Source organism: Puma concolor, chromosome C2 (genome assembly GCF_028749965.1).
Source record: "Puma concolor isolate L17-30 chromosome C2, mPumCon1.1.hap2, whole genome shotgun sequence".
Taxonomy (NCBI): domain Eukaryota; kingdom Metazoa; phylum Chordata; class Mammalia; order Carnivora; family Felidae; genus Puma; species Puma concolor.
This window is the reverse complement of record NC_141675.1, coordinates 97,395,859-97,412,025: the sequence shown is the minus strand read 5'-3', so window position 1 is coordinate 97,412,025 and position 16,167 is coordinate 97,395,859. Positions and strand designations below refer to the sequence as shown.

Sequence of the window (16,167 nt, the reverse complement as noted above, 5' to 3'; positions counted from 1 at the left end):
ACTAAGGACAAGACAAGTGGGGACCGATTCACTGGTAACTGGAAAAAAGGAAGGCTTGCTTTGTAGTGAAACATTACTTTTTTTTGCATTTCATTTTTCTAAAAAATACTATTATTTTTCTAGAGATGTTATTGGTGTAGAATTATGTTTTTTGAATGTTATTAATTTCTGATTTTAAATCTGCTGTGCATTTTATTTTAACACATGAAACAAAAATGACTCACCTTATACTAGTCAGAAGGTGGGCAAATGATTCATTCCCAGCCCATTACTGTATACTATAAAGGCTAAATTCTATTATTCCCAATATCTGTATTTTGAGATTCATCTAAACTCTAAAAGAAGAGAATACTATATGCTAAAAAAAATGTTTCTCCGTGTGCCTCACTCCCAAACCTGACTTTCATCTTGCCTATCTTGATTTCACCTGTGAAATGTTAAACCACATAATATTAAGTAATGGCTTTTTTTTATAGCACCCAGTTATGAAATCGGTAAGATAAAAAGCATCCCATAAGTTCATAATATAATAACAGCAAATTCATGATTATGTTTGAACAAGCTACTGAATGCTATTTAAATCCTTAGTTTGAGCCCACACATTGTCTTAATGTTACAGTATTTTCAAAAGGTCCATTGTTTAAAGTTTTTTATCTTGTGATATTTGAATGAAAATCAATATATAAATTCAAAAAATTATTCAGAAAAAATTTTCTTTACTTGAGCATGTTACTACAAGGTGCTTAGAGTCTTTACATGCCCTTACATTCTTTATTTGTAAAGCAAAAGAGCAGTGCTAGATGATCTACATGGTCATTTCCTACTCCAAAAATGCTATGCCCGTACAATCTAAATAATCTGTTTTCAGACATAATATTTGCCATTGCAAAAATGGAATGTAAAAACTGAGGACACTGAAACTACTTTTTGATGGTAACGTCAAAAGCATGCCTGTATGAATAAAATTTAGTGGGAATACAAGGCCTACTCCTATCTTAACATGTTATTAAATCCACTTTCCACTCTTGCTCACAAAGACTCAAGCAAAGATGAGCCTAATAGCAGAATAAGTAACAACATATAAATCCTATAAGTACTATATTCCTTTTTCTTTATATGTGTAACTCATTTTTCAATGTGCTGAAAAGTACAGGCAACAACCAAATCAGTTGTGGTTTGGTAAATTTTACTCTTTGTTTTCTTTCCTCTTTTGCTTAGCCTCTATGGTGGCAATGTTAATAATTATTGATAAGTGAGCAAAGCAGGAAAAATAAAAAGAGAGCAAGAAGCTTTGCCATTTATACAAGGCAATGAAGTATGGAATGGAACACGTAGAATTGTGCCAAGTACATGAGCTTCATACATGTCTCCTGACCCAATTAATAAACAGGTATTGTAATTACAGAATATCTACTTCCATTCCCTTCATTTATTTTCACTATCATTTACTAAATACACTGGCATTTAGTTCTCACAGGAAACTTTAGAGACCGGTCAGCCCTGAGGTTGAGAGAGGAGAGTAAATGGCCAGAAGTTACACAATTCACTGACAAGGACTCAAACCCTCAAACTCTGAAGCTCATGCTTTTATCACTACATAATTTGACAATACACTAGACCAAGTTCTCATGTGTGTCTTAGAACTGATGAAGAGAGAGAGTTATCAGGTGGCTGATATTTAAAGACCAGTCCAAATAGATACCTTGAGCAGGGATTCTCAGCCTTGACACTACTGAGATTTTAGAATGAATAATACTTTTTTGTGAAGGACAGCTCTGTACATTATAGGATAATTAACGGCATCTCGAGCTTCTACTCAGTAGATGTCTTAGCATCCGTCCCTTCCCCCACCAAGAGGCAAGGACCAAAATTGGCTCTAGGCATCACCAACTATTTCCTGGGGGGCAAAAGAGCCCCACATTGAAAGGCTCTGTTCTAGAGAAATGATGCCTTTATCATGACCACCTGAGTAAGTGATCCCCACAAGGGAACGATACTTATCACAGGCCTTCTGGAGCGAGGATGTTCCTGGTTCGCTTCTACCAAGGGATTGGTTCCCTCAAAAGTTCACTAAACAACATGATCTTTTTGACCTTCACAAAGCTAATCAAGCTCTTTTGATCATTGCAGCATGATTTTAATCTTACCTGACATTTTTGAAATATGGTTAAGATGATAGAACAGAAGCATAAAATAGCTCTAATTTTGAAAAAAAAAGTCTGAACTTTTTACTATCCCTGCATGTTTGGGATCTGCTTAAACACAGATGGGCCCTGACAGAGGATGGTCTGACTTCCAAATTTGTGATTTTATGATAGTACAAAAACATTACACATTGATTAAAAACCATACTTTCAAGTATGAATTTTGATCCTTCCCTGGGTTAGTGATATATGGTAGGATACTCTCTGACGCTAGGCAACAGTAGTGAGCTGCAGCTCCCAGTCAGCCAGGTGATTATGAGGGTGAACAACAAATAGATACACTTATAACCATTCTGTTTTTCATATTCAGTATAATATTCAATAAATTACATGAGATATTCAACAATTTGTCATAAAATAGGCTTTGTTTATATGATTTTGCCCAATAGTTTGGTTATGGAAGTGTTCTGAGCACATTTAAGATAGGGTAGGCTAAGCGATGATGTTCAGTAGCTTAGACATACACATGTATCTCCAACTTAAAAATATTTTCAACCTATGATGGGTTTATCAGTATGTAACCCCATTGCAAGTTGAGGGAAATCTGTACTTGTCCTGACTGCTGCATGGAGCTACTCACATATGGGTCCCTGGCTAAACAGACAATGTTTTCTAAGTCTATCTTCTGGGGTGCTCCATGGCTCACAGCTTAGATGCAAGTTATCCAGGAAGGGAAGGAATGAGAAAGAGGACAAAGGTAACTGTGTCTAATGCCTTTATACAACAATATTTAATGGATGGTAGTAGAGACCCTTCCTTATGTTGTTATATCAGTTTCATCATCAGTTATACGTCACATCTGTCATCTTTCCTCCTTGTGCCCAATACAATCAGCCCATGAGATTCCAGTCTACCTGCCTGTCCTCTAAAATAAGCAAAGAAAATATAAACCTGATCTCAACGCAGTCCCTATGTATTGGTATTTGCTGACTTAAGTGGAAAATGTGCTCAATATAAAAATGAAATGTGACATGGTTATCCTTTGTTTTGTTTTCAGAAGTAGCAGTGCTAAGCCCATCTGCCTGCAGCCTCAAAACCAGATGGAGTTTTGTGCTTTTATTTTTCCCCTCACCTCATGCATCATCAACACCACATCCTATAGCTATAACGCAACTGACAGAGTTTTGATGATTCACAAGGTGAGAGTGAATTCAACTTAGGTCTCCCTATGTGGCTGAGTATAGCTCTGCTTTTAGAAACTATGAGTAGTAGACTTGCATTTGTGTTATGTCACCTGTGATAGTCTAAGTCTAGAATAAAGGGAATCTATTCCAACTCTTCTTTTGTGAGGGTTGCTGACCTCACCACAGGACTGTGAAATATATATATAGTTCTCCACTGGGAAAATAAAGTGGATGACTTGGGGTCCCAATATACTGCCAAATGAATGTTCAAGTGGAAACACACATGCACACACACAGCCATATGTCTCTGTCTTGATAAAGTTCACTTGCTAAACTATAGAAAACTAAAGTGACTTTCTGGCTCACTAAGTCTTGGAATTACAACTTGAGTCCCACAAATCCTAGAATACATGATCCAGAACATATGTTTAAAGAAAAAGAAAAAGAAAAAGAAAAAAAAAGATTGGTGAAATCAAGATCTATTGAAAGCCAGGAATTCTATTCTTAAAATCTTAATTAAATTTAAGACAAAATACTATATTAAGAAATATGTTATTTAATTTATTGAATAAATTAACAGTACCTAAATAAAAATGATTTAAACTTTTAAATGATTGAAACAGAGAAGATAAATTAACTTGCAAAACAATCCATAGGCACCTAAGTGTATACATACATATATATATATATATATATATATATATATATATATATATACCTTCCAATTAGTGGTGGAACACAAGTATGTAAGAGTTATATGAAAGTCATACATTTTAGATTTAGAATTATTTTAAAAATATAATTCTTAGAATACACTTAACAGGCTTCCTGATGAGTGGTTATCTAACCTGTACTTGAACTCTTCCAGGGATCAAGAGCTCATGATTTAAAAGATCCAATATTCTTCTGTTAGATGGATCTATTTGCTTTAAGTCATCTTGATATTAACCTAGTATATTTTTACCTCATCCTCTCTACCTCATACCCACTAGCCTAGTTCTGACACTTAGATTAATTAAGAATAACTATACTCCTTCCTTATGCTAGTCATGGATGAATTTGAAGATCATCATGTCCACCTTCTCTAGGTTAAATTTAATCACTTAGGTTACACTGCATGCTTCCTTGTATTGACAAGTTTATCATCTATAAATTCTACCCTCAATTGAACATAATCTAACTGCTATTGCTTTTTTTTCCTTTTTTTTCACTTTTTTAACATAGTGTATATACATTTCATCATTTATAAGCCATTTAGTATTAGATAAATAATTCTTTATTTTTAGAGACTTATTGTTTTAGAGTAGTTTTAGGTTTACAACAAAACGGAGAGAATAGATGGATTTCCTATATACTACCCCTACTCCCACAAATGCATAGCCTCCTCCAATATCAACATCACTCACTAGGATGGAACTTTTTTTAACCAAGGATGAATCAACAGTGACATATTATAATCATTGAATGTTCATACTTTACCTTAGACTCTTGCTTGGTGTTATACTTTCTATAGTCTGGGACAAATGTATAATGACATGTATCCATCATTATTATATTAACATACAGAGTATTTGTACTGCCCTAAACATCTTCTGTTCTCTGCCTATTCATTTCCCCATCGTCCTCTGATAACCACTGGTCTTTTTTATTGCCCTTATAGTGTTGCCTTTTCTAGAGTGTCATAGCTGGAATCATATAGCATGTACCCTGCTCAGATTGGCTTCTTTCACTTAGCAATGTGAATTTAAGTTTCCTTCAAGTCTTTCTGTGGCTTGATAGATAAAGTCTTTTTAGCACTGAAAATTATTACACTGTCTGGATGTACCACAGTTTATTTAACCATTCACTTTTCTTGGTCATTTCCAAATTGTGACAATTATGGAGAAAGTTTCTATAAATCTGTGTGTGGGTTTTTATGTGGGAATGAGTTTTCAAGTCCTTTGGGTAAATATCAAAGAGTGCAATAACTAGATCTTATGTTTAGTTTTGTAAGAAAGTGCCACTGTCAAAAAGTTACTCCACATCCATGGAAGCATTTGGTGTTGTCCACATTCTGGACTTTGGCCATTCTAATAGGGGTGTATTGGTATATCATTGTTTTAATTTGAATTTCTCTGATTACTTATGGTGTGGAGCATCTTTTATATATTTATTTGACAACTGTACATCTTCTTTGCTGAAGTATATATTAAGGTCTTTGGCCCATTGTTTAATTGGTTTGTCTGTTTTATTATACTTGGGTTTTAAGAGTTCTTTGTATAGAAGGATAAAAGTCCTTTATGAGAAGTGCCTTTTGCAAATATTTTCTCCCAGTATGTGGCGTATCTTCTAAGTATCTTTGCATTATGTTTGGCAAAGCAGAAGTTTTTAATTTTTTTTAAGTTTTAAATTTTAATTATCAATTATTTCTTTCATAGATTGTGTCGTTTGAGTAAAAAGGCATCACCATACCCAAGTCTATCTAGGTTTTCTACTATATTATTTTCCAGGAGTTTTATAGTTTGCATTTCATACTTAGATCCATGATCCATTTTGAGTTAATTTTTGTGAAGGATGTAAGGTCTATAGATAGATTCTTTTTTTTTTTTTTTTTTTTTTTTTTTTGCATGTGGATATCCAGTTGATCCACCACCTTTTGTTGAAAGGACTTTTTTCATTGTATTGACTTGCCCCTCAAAGATCAGTTGACTTTATTTATGTGGGTCTACTTCCACTCTGTTCCATTGATCTATTTGTCTATTCTTTTGCCAATATCACATTGTTTTGATTACTGTAGCTTCATAGTAAGTTTTGAAGCTGAGCAGTGTCAGTACTCCAAATCTGTTCTTCTCCTTCAGTAGTGTATTGGCTATTCTAGGACCATGTGTTTCTTCATATAAACTTTAGAATCAGTGTGTTAATATACATCAATTAAGTTGATGGGATTATTTCTTCATGTTTTTACAAAATCTTCATACCATACAAAATATCCTCAAATTATGTAATTAATGGCTATTATAAGGAAGTGTGGTTCTGAGAACAAGTCATGAAGCTTTACAAAAACAAATATCCTTTAATCTTCCCTTTACAAAGAAGATATTCATGATATGAATGTTTGATTGGCCTAAACAATTCTTCTCATGAATGCGACTTATAAGATATGCGGAAGCCACTTCTCTTGGAGTTTCCATAAAACACATAAAATTCCATAAGTTCTTCTATAAGCTTTTATTGAGAAAACTACATCATTGGACCTGGATCTGCTACTTTTTGAGCATCAAAGGAAAACGTTGTCACTTACACAGAAGTTAAAAAGGTTCAGAGGGACAATCCACAGAAGCAAGGTTTTAAAAGAATGTGTATTAAGCAATAATGCTATGCTATTAATTTTTATTGATGAATATGTCTGCCAAGTGAAGGAAAAGATTTATACTAGATCTAGTTGGCACAATCTCTCCCCTACAGAAAACACTATAGAAGAACGAAACTTGAAATTAGAAGTTCACTTGATGAGGATGAGATAGGGTAAAGCCAAACTGGAAAATGACCTATATAGCTAGCAGCGCCAATTACAGAAGTTACGTCAAGTATTCTTAACTCATATACATGGACTCTTGGGCTTTAAGGCATCTGTGAAACTCAAGCTATAGCAAAAAAATAAGAGTGTATTTGTATGCAAATGTTTGCTCTTTGGGAATGAGAAGGAAACCATTTCATCAGATTCTCAAGAGGGTCCATAAAACAAACAGTGGTAAGCATTAAATAATATGCCATGCCAAGTGAACAAGAAATCCTATGTCATTAATACAGAAAGTTTGCTTCCTTGAACAACTCGCAGACATACACATTTTTCTCTTTCATTCCCTTTGTTCCGTATTTCTTACAGACCACCCATTCTGTTCATTTATTCTTTATGAAGGCGATTTTTAAATGCACTTTTCTGTATATTAAAAACTTCTTCTCATAAACATATATAAAGTTCTGACACCAATCACGCCATTTGGGGTCTAATCACTTTCCACGTTCCCGAATCACATATTGAAGGACCATGTCTGAGGGGTGGATGCATCCATAATCAGTGAAAATCATCCATTGAATATCCCCATGCTTTAGGGTTATCATGAGGAAGCTTACAAATATATACTCTCAACACTATCACTATGCAAAAAGCAATGTTTCCAAGGGCACATCTATTGATATTGGGGATACAATCTTTTGCAAACAATAGCAGATTTGGAATTGTCACCCTTCACCATTACGAATCACTTTTGACAACTCATGATCTTGGACATTTGACACAACTATAAAACCACCATAAAAGCAGGACTTTCTCTTTAGACTCAACTGCATTAGCTGTGTCTTCAGTACTCTCTCAGATATTCATACTGCACATTGCCTCCCCTGTGTTATTTTGTTCAGTAGCTTCTATCTCTGTGGAATACAGGAGCAGAAAACTACCAAAAGAAAGAAAAGTAAAATAAAGCAAATTTCCAATGAAAAATATCCAAAAACTCATCACAGAAAGAAGGGAAAAATCGAGGTCTCCACAGATGAGTGCTTTTAATTAGGAAGAGGGCTGAACGGCAAAGAGCTTATGCTAATAAGCAGCCTCTTTTAATCAGCTTATTAAAAAGAAACATTTTTAACAGCCAAAATAGTTTCAAAAATGGTAATTATTAGAAAAGCATTAGCAGGTTGATGGTAGGGGAAGGAAAGGGCTGGTCATGAGCTGAAATTAAAAAGCTTCTTGGATAATCTAGGCAGGCCCGGTGATCCAGAAGAAGTGGGACAGCATCCGTGTGGGCATGTTCTGTGTCAGCTTCATCTCTGTTCTTCCATAAAAAACTGTCTTTTTCTTTTCTTCAGATCCTCTGGTTTCCTACTTTTCCTTCTGTCTTTTGGACTTTTTTTTTTCCTTTTTCTCTGCTGCCCCATTATTATTTCGAACCTGTTTTCCCAAATACTTTTTTTCTTTTATTGCATTTTTTGTTCCAAGAGTTTGGTTTTACTTATAAATATGCTTTCTTTGTGTACTGATCCTTGCAGCCCAAACATGTTCAACCTATCTAACTTGAATTTTAACATTAAAAAAATCCATTAAGATTTGGTTTCTAAAGGATATTTTAAGCATTTTTCTCTGTTCTGCATCACAGTTAAAAAAAACCCTTCAGATAAATATTGGATTCTATTCCATTACGAATTAAAATATCAGGATCTCTTACCCTGGAGTAAGCTCCTAATTTTACTGTGTTAGTAAAGGTATAAGCAAAAAACACAACCTTCTATGAGCCTTTAAAAGGAAAGGAAATAAATATAGGAACTTGATAAATAGATGATGGAAGAGAATGAGAAGCCAATCAGGTGACACTGAGGCCCAAAAGTGATTGGCAGCAGCAGAGAGCTACTTCTTCCTTCTAGTAGAGACAGAGGAAGTGGTAGTGCTTGAATCCAGGAGCAAAAACTGGAACTATGAAGGTCAGTCCTGAGGATCTGGAGTCACAAAAGAAAGTCAGTAGCCTGTCCAAGATACCAACTGGAAAAGAGAAAGAGAAATACTCTAGCTGTTTTCTTTCTACTGCTCTCCAGTTTCCCACCATGCCTGCTAATGTCTGAGACCAGCAAGAGGATCAGCAGAACAGGAGCGCCTTGGAACCAAAAAGCCTGTGGAGGTCAGACTCCTGCTACAAAGACAGGAGTAGAGCAGTTTGAGGACTGGATCCAAGAAGCAACTGCTATAGGTCCAGGACAGTCTAGCTCTTTAGCATAGAAAGGAAATAGATTCTTCTTCTTCTTCTTTTTTTTTTTTTTTTCATTTTTCATCTCCTATATGTTAGCAAATTGTCAAAACCTAAGTCAAAAGATAATTCAAATACCTATAGGAGACCTAAAATCTGGACTATTTTGAAATTTCTAAGTTCCAATAATCTAAACTATTCAATGCATGTTTTAAGGTTGAGCCCTGAAACAGTGAGGGTTGAAGAACTCCTATGCTTCTACACAAAATTTTCCCTCTGTATCCATACAATTTGGGGAGAATAAGGAATAGGAAAATATATAATTTCTGAACAGTTGCAACTTTAATTTCATAAACCATTTGCTGCTAGCAAACCAAATGTATACAGGAATGTAGTAATAAGATAAGGAGGAGTAAATGAAAATAAAATTTACGGCAAGTAATTTTTTATTTAAAGGTCATACTTAAGTGTGCCTGGGTGGCTCAGTTGGCTAAGCATCCAACTCCTGATTGCAGCTCAAGTCATGATCTCATGGTTCGTGTGATCGAACCCTGCGTCAGGCTCTGTGCTGACAGTACAGAGCCTGCTTGGGAATCAATCTCTCTCTCTCTCTCTCTCTCTCTCTCTTTCTCTTTCTCTCTCTCTTTCTCTGTCCCTCCACTCCTCTCTAAACAAACATAAAAGCAAACAAACATTTTAAAAAGATCATAGTCTATCATAAATGGTCTGAAAACTTACAATTATGAAATTTGTGTTTCTGTATTATAAATCTGGTAAGTGGCAGAAGGAACATAATAGGGTATTCTAATTTCAGCAGAGTGTTCTATGCTGCTTGACAAATTTTTATTTGTACTCAGTAAGTTCTCTTATGTGCTCCTTATGGTAGATTCCATAAACTTTTACCACTCTGCTTTAAAGTCCCCATTCTAAGTACAATCAAAATAAGATCTAGGTTACATCTTCCTCAATTTCCCTTCCTACTACTTTAACACTTGTGTGTCTATTGACCTTTACTTAATCCCTATTGTAGAGGCAGTACTCTGCCCCTTATCACTGGAGAACTATGCCACCCTGGGTCTTAGCAAACCTTCTCTCAACTCCTTTGACATTTGTATAAGTTAGGGTCTTCTTGGGAATGTGTTACTTTATCCCTTTCTCAACCACAATCATAACTTCAAATGTCCTTTAAATGTATTTATTCCCAAATTTATTTCCATTGATCTAATCTTATCATATAGCCAGATACATATCCAACTTCCTACCAAGCAAATCCATGTACTCATACCTAACATGTCTTTACCTTCTCTTCCAAACATCCTCTGCTTGCTTAATTCTAGTGTATTTAAATTCCAGAACAAGAATCCATCCCTGTGTCTAGAATATTCTTCCTTCTACTAATCTTTGTGTATCTAGACTTTTGCTGTCATTTTATCCTCTTTGCCTCAGTACGACTTACCTAACCACACTAACTTAAAACAGCTACCCTGTGGCAAGAAGGACAAAAGCAGTATTAACCCATTGGGACTGCACCTAAATAAAAACGGTTTTCTACAGCAAAGTAAACCACCAACAAAGCAAAAAGACAACCCACCAAACGGGAAAAGATTTGCAAACAATATATCTTATAAGGAGTTAATATCCAAAATATTTATCTAAAAGAATTTATACAACTCAGCACCAAAAACCAAAAAATAACCAAATTAAAAATGGGCAGAAGAAATGAAGACATTTTTTTCAAAGAAGACATACAAATGGCCAACGGACACATTAAAAGATACTAACTAATTATCAGGGAAATGCAAATCAAAACTACAATAAAATATCACCTCATACCTGTCAGAATGGCTATTATCAAAAAATAACAAGAAATAACAGGTGTTTGCAAGGATATAGAGAAAGGGGAGCCCTTGGACACTACTGAAGGGAATGTAAATTGGTGCAGCCATTATGCAAAACAGTGTGGAGGTACCTCAAAAAATTAAAAATAGAACTGCCCTATGATCCAGAAGTTCCACTTCTAGGTATTCAACCAAAGAAAATAAAAATACTAACTTGAAAAGACCCTATGTCCATTGCAATATTATTTACAATTGTTTGGATGTGGCAGCAACCTAAATGTCCATTGATAGCTCAATGGATAAAGAAGATATTGTATATATACAGTGGAATGTTATTCAGCCATAAAAAGAGTAAGAGCTTGCCATGTATGACAACAGGGACGGACCTAAAGGGTATCACAGGAAGTGAAACAAGTCAGACAGATAAAGAAAATGCCATATGAACATTTGTATATGGAATTGAAAACAAAACAAAACAAAACAAAACAAAACAAAACAAACAACACAAAACAAAACAGAAACAGACTTCCAGATACAGAGCACAAACTGATGATTGCCAGAGGGGAAGAGAGTCAGCAGATAGATGAAATAAATGAAGTGGATTAAGCGATACAATCTTCTAGCTATAGAACAAATAAGACATTGGATGCAATGTACAGCATAGGGAATACAGTCAACAATATTCTAACAACTTTATACAGTAACAGATGGTAACTAGACTTATGATGGTGACCATTTTGTAATGTACATATTGAATCACTGTCTTGTACACCTGAAACTAATACAATATTGTATGTCAGTTTTCCTTCAATTTAAAAAAAAAAAAACACTCTGCTGTTTTCTTATTTCCTTATAAGGTCAAATACAAACGTCTTAGGAAAACAAATCCCTTCAAAATCTGGCCCGAAGTTTCTTCTCAGACTTTGATTCTTACCTTTTTCATCTATACCCTGTTTCAAGGTGTATATAATTTCTTACTTTTCTCCAAATATATCAGACTCTTTGTTCCAATATATACTGTTCCTTCTGCATAAAGTGTTTTTTTTTCCTTTTCCATCATAATAATTCCTCTAAAACCCAATGTAACCCCTTCTGAGACATTTTTCCCATATCTTAACAAAATCGGTTTTGTCTCTTGTGTTTTACTTTGGCACTTACTACATCGCACTATGTATATATGTAGGTTGTATGCCTCCCACTGGACTGCCAATTCCTGTAAGGCAGGGAACATATCTTAACCATCACTGTATTCCTAAAGCCTAAAACCTGCCTGCAATGGAATTTGCTGAATGGATGAATACATATATTTGTTAATTCAAATACATGAGAGACTATAGCCATTTTCTTGGAGTTTTCTATTTTCTCAAAGGAAATCATAATGGAGGCAAAAAGTACTGATTCTAAGGGAAGAGAGAAGGAACACAGGGAAAAATGTGGACTATACTTCAGAAATGAAATGCATACTTTCCATGCTTCATAAGGAGAAAAAGGAAGAGGAGGAGGAAAAGAAAAGAAAAAACAAAGGAACACACACACACACACACACACACACACACACACACACACGAAAAGGTAAGTAGTCTATATTACTGTTTCATTAATTCTCACAGAAATATCAAATCAAAGAAAATTAGAAGAAATCTTAGCAATCATCCAGTCCAAACTCTTTCCTTTCCCAATGAGAAAAACTGTACATCAATAGGTTAGATTTGCTTAAAATCACTCAGTTAATAGGTAGTAGAACCTTAATTTGAGTTGTCTAAACCAAAGATTAATGATTCCTTCACAAATAAAAATTTTCTTGTACACATTTACTGGTTTCCAGAATTAAAACACATTCTTATTCTTTATACTACCATTTTTATTTCGACTTTCCAAACACACTCTACAAGCTTAAATGCAATTTTCTGATATATCGCTGCCTAAGTACATTTAGGGGAGTACATAGAAAGATAAATACAAAAAGAAAAAAACCTTCATATACAAAATTTCACTTGATAAAAGAATGTTAGGAGGGCAAACATGTTGTATGCATACAACAGGAGCCTAAGATGCTTAAACACATACAATTTTAAATCTCTGGAAAAAAAATCTTTAAAACCTTTCCTGCAAAAGTACCTTATTTTCATTGTTATGTTTTGATATGAATGACTATAGCAGGCAAATGCCAGTATTCGCAGCCCTAGTCCTGGTTTGTCTGAGAAAATGATGCCAAGCGTGCAGTGCCATCTGCTCCTGTAGCAATGCCATCCTTCCGTTTTTCAGCGTGGTGATAAACAACCCAACTGCACATCATTTTCTGAGTTCCACAAGCACCTCAGGGCAGGAGAGGGGAGGGGATGTGGTCCCCCTATGTCACATCCAAAGAGATGCATACAGTAGGGTGTGGGAAGGGAGAATCAGTAAGTGAAAAATGGGAGGACAATCCTGGAAACACCAAAATAGCCACAGGACAGATTGTCTCCTACTTTGCAAATGTCCTGGTAGTGGTGATAATAGGGCAGAGGTAGAATAGGTATGGGGGTGATGTTCATTTTAGAACATCTGAAATCAACAAGCCTCATATTAGCTTTTCTATCCTCATTTTTTTTAGTGACTATGGTTATCTTCTCACGAACAAATACATGGTCAGAAAATGGACATGTAATTAGAAAGCAAGCTGGGAAGATATATAGAAATATGTGGTATTAACAATTCATGCAGGGCTTGTATATCATTGTCAGTACGATACAGAAGTAAGGTCATGGAACTCTAATCTCAAAAAAGTGATGTGAAAGTTGAGACAATTATAAATTTGGGAGTGACCATTATCTAATATTAAATTGCTCCTGTAATTTCCCTACCTCTGTATTTAAGCTAGTTTCTGTTTGTCCATAATCAGTGATAGGAAGCTCACTAACTTATTGTATCAGACAAAGACCTTTCTATATATATTTCAGACTTCCTAGATGTTTTAGATATGTATCTGTCACACAGTTTCTTAGTTGATAAATAAAACCATTATTTTACGACATCAATGTTATCCTCTAAGACCCTAGGACACAGGTTGAATAAGTATGTAAGGAAGTTAACAGGTCAAGATATTTGTTGCTGATTTGAGAAGAAAAAAACTTCAAATATGATATAGAAAAAATAAAATTGTGAAGATATTTGGAGGTATTACTGGAGAAATTGAGGGAGCAATGTATATAATAACATTTTGGTAAAGAAGAAGTTTTAGGACTAGGGTAAGCTTATGGTAACACTCAGAGAAGAGATTCTGTAGAAAGCAGGAGGGAATATCAAGCTGGATTGTGGCCTTGAATCAAATATGAAATCCATAAGAGACTTTAGCATTTGAGGTCTTTCTCTAATCTTTGACTACTTAAAATACAGTTGAAATATGTAATTAAACATAAAGCGATAATGAAAATCAGCCAATAGGAACCTTTGCCCGGACAAATTGACTCATCTGAGAGGATTAATATAATCACTTATTACTTCTCTCAAATGGTAATGAAACATCATATGTACACCTAGAGAACCATAGAGGATGGTGGTGGGTTTGAGTCCACACGCTATAGAGGAAAAATCACAGGAGGGTAACAGAAGAGTCGTGACCTTGAGGACATATTCTCAAGGACATATTCTTTAAAACTGACACTATTAATCACCTGGGTAGTGACAGTTACCAAATTCTGTTCCAGGTAATGCTTGGTTCTAGAGATACAAAAATAAAGCAGACAGATGTCCTACCTCTAGAAGTTCAAATAATGGAAGAAAAGACTGATGCACATGTAACTAATTTACTTCGAAGCAAGGATGTAGACCTGCCTTCTGGAGTAAATTAGAAATGACTCCAGAAAGGAAATATGATTTTAAATTCCAGAGCTTGCTTTGAAAGATGAATGGGATTTTGACAGCTAGAAAAGGAGAATGGGGCATTCCAAGCAGCTACGATGTTTAGACAAGACCTCTGGGACAGAATAAACCATCTAGTTCATCCTGCATCCTGCAAATATTACCTTAACTTGGCAAAAAGTCAGGCAAACGGGGCTATCTTCTATGTTATGTCCAAACTGCTCAATTTTCAGGTCAGCTCCTTTGGACCCTTTTGGTCTTGAGCTCTCTACCCTACCCTGCTCGTGCCTCATTGTGGTTTCTTGAGCAAGATGCCAGGCCAAAGATGCCTGTGCATACATGTTAGATATGAGTACATCCACATGTCTATATGCACTTATGTGTGAAACACAGGCATTTGTTCTTCAAACTGATACAATCCCCATGATAAGAGTCTTTCAAATGCACTAAAGTTTAATAACACTATTGAAATAGTGAGAGTCAGGGTATATGTCGATCTAAGGTGTGTCCAGAATAATATATATCCCCGATTTCAGGATTAGTAAGTCATCTAGTCCCTTTGTCTGATATTCTTTTTGCCTTGGTGCCTGGAAAAGTTGTCTGCTTAATCCTGGGAGCCAGTGGTTCTCAGATTGTGGAAACTAGAGAAGATGCTTTAATATCTAGTCTTTTGGGAACTGCACACCCAGGAAAGTCCCCGAAAATACTGCTCTAGCAAGCCCCTTTAGATAATACGTAGGCAAAGTTATAAACAATACTGCTTTATAGCATATTATTGTTACAGTTTCACCAGTGACAATATCATACTGTCAACAAACTACTAAAATCATCATTTATAATTTACAAAGTACTTCCAAGTGCATTATCTCCTTAAAGCCTCCCATGAACCCTAAAACAGACATTACTATAAACCCCATTTTATACATAAGGGGACTGGGATCCAGAGAAATAACTGACTTGCCCTGAATCTCTCAGTTATTTGATATCAGTGCCAAAGAAAAACCCAGATCTTCTGAATCCTATGCCTTTTTTTTTTTGCCCCAGAACAATGATCTGTGCCAAACAGACTCAAATTCAATAAAATGAATAGCAGAGTGCTTGACAATAACACCCATATTCTATTACCTAGCTAATTTTAGTTTAAAGACAGTATTCACCTGGGTGGCTCAGTTGGTTGAGTGTCTGATTTCTGCCTCAGGTCATGATCTTGTGGTCCGTGAGTTTGAGCCCTGCATCAGGCTGTGTGCTGACACCTCAGAACCTGGAGCCTGCTTCAGATTCTGTGTTTCCCTCTCTCTCTCTGTTTTTCCACCACTTACACTCTGTCTCTCTCTCTCTCAAAAATTAAAACATTTAAAAAAGATGGTGATATTTTCCCTATGCATACTTAATTCAAGTGAGATTATCTTCTTTGCAGCCTGAAACACACTGTCAAATCTAGATTGTC

The 16,167-nt window shown here is 35.4% G+C and overlaps 1 protein-coding gene across 6 annotated transcripts in view; it reads right to left on the bottom strand.

Annotated features, from left to right (window-relative positions):
• Positions 1-16,167, bottom strand: part of LSAMP (limbic system associated membrane protein) — a 922,095-nt gene that overhangs the window by 471,367 nt on the left and 434,561 nt on the right. The window lies entirely within an intron of this gene.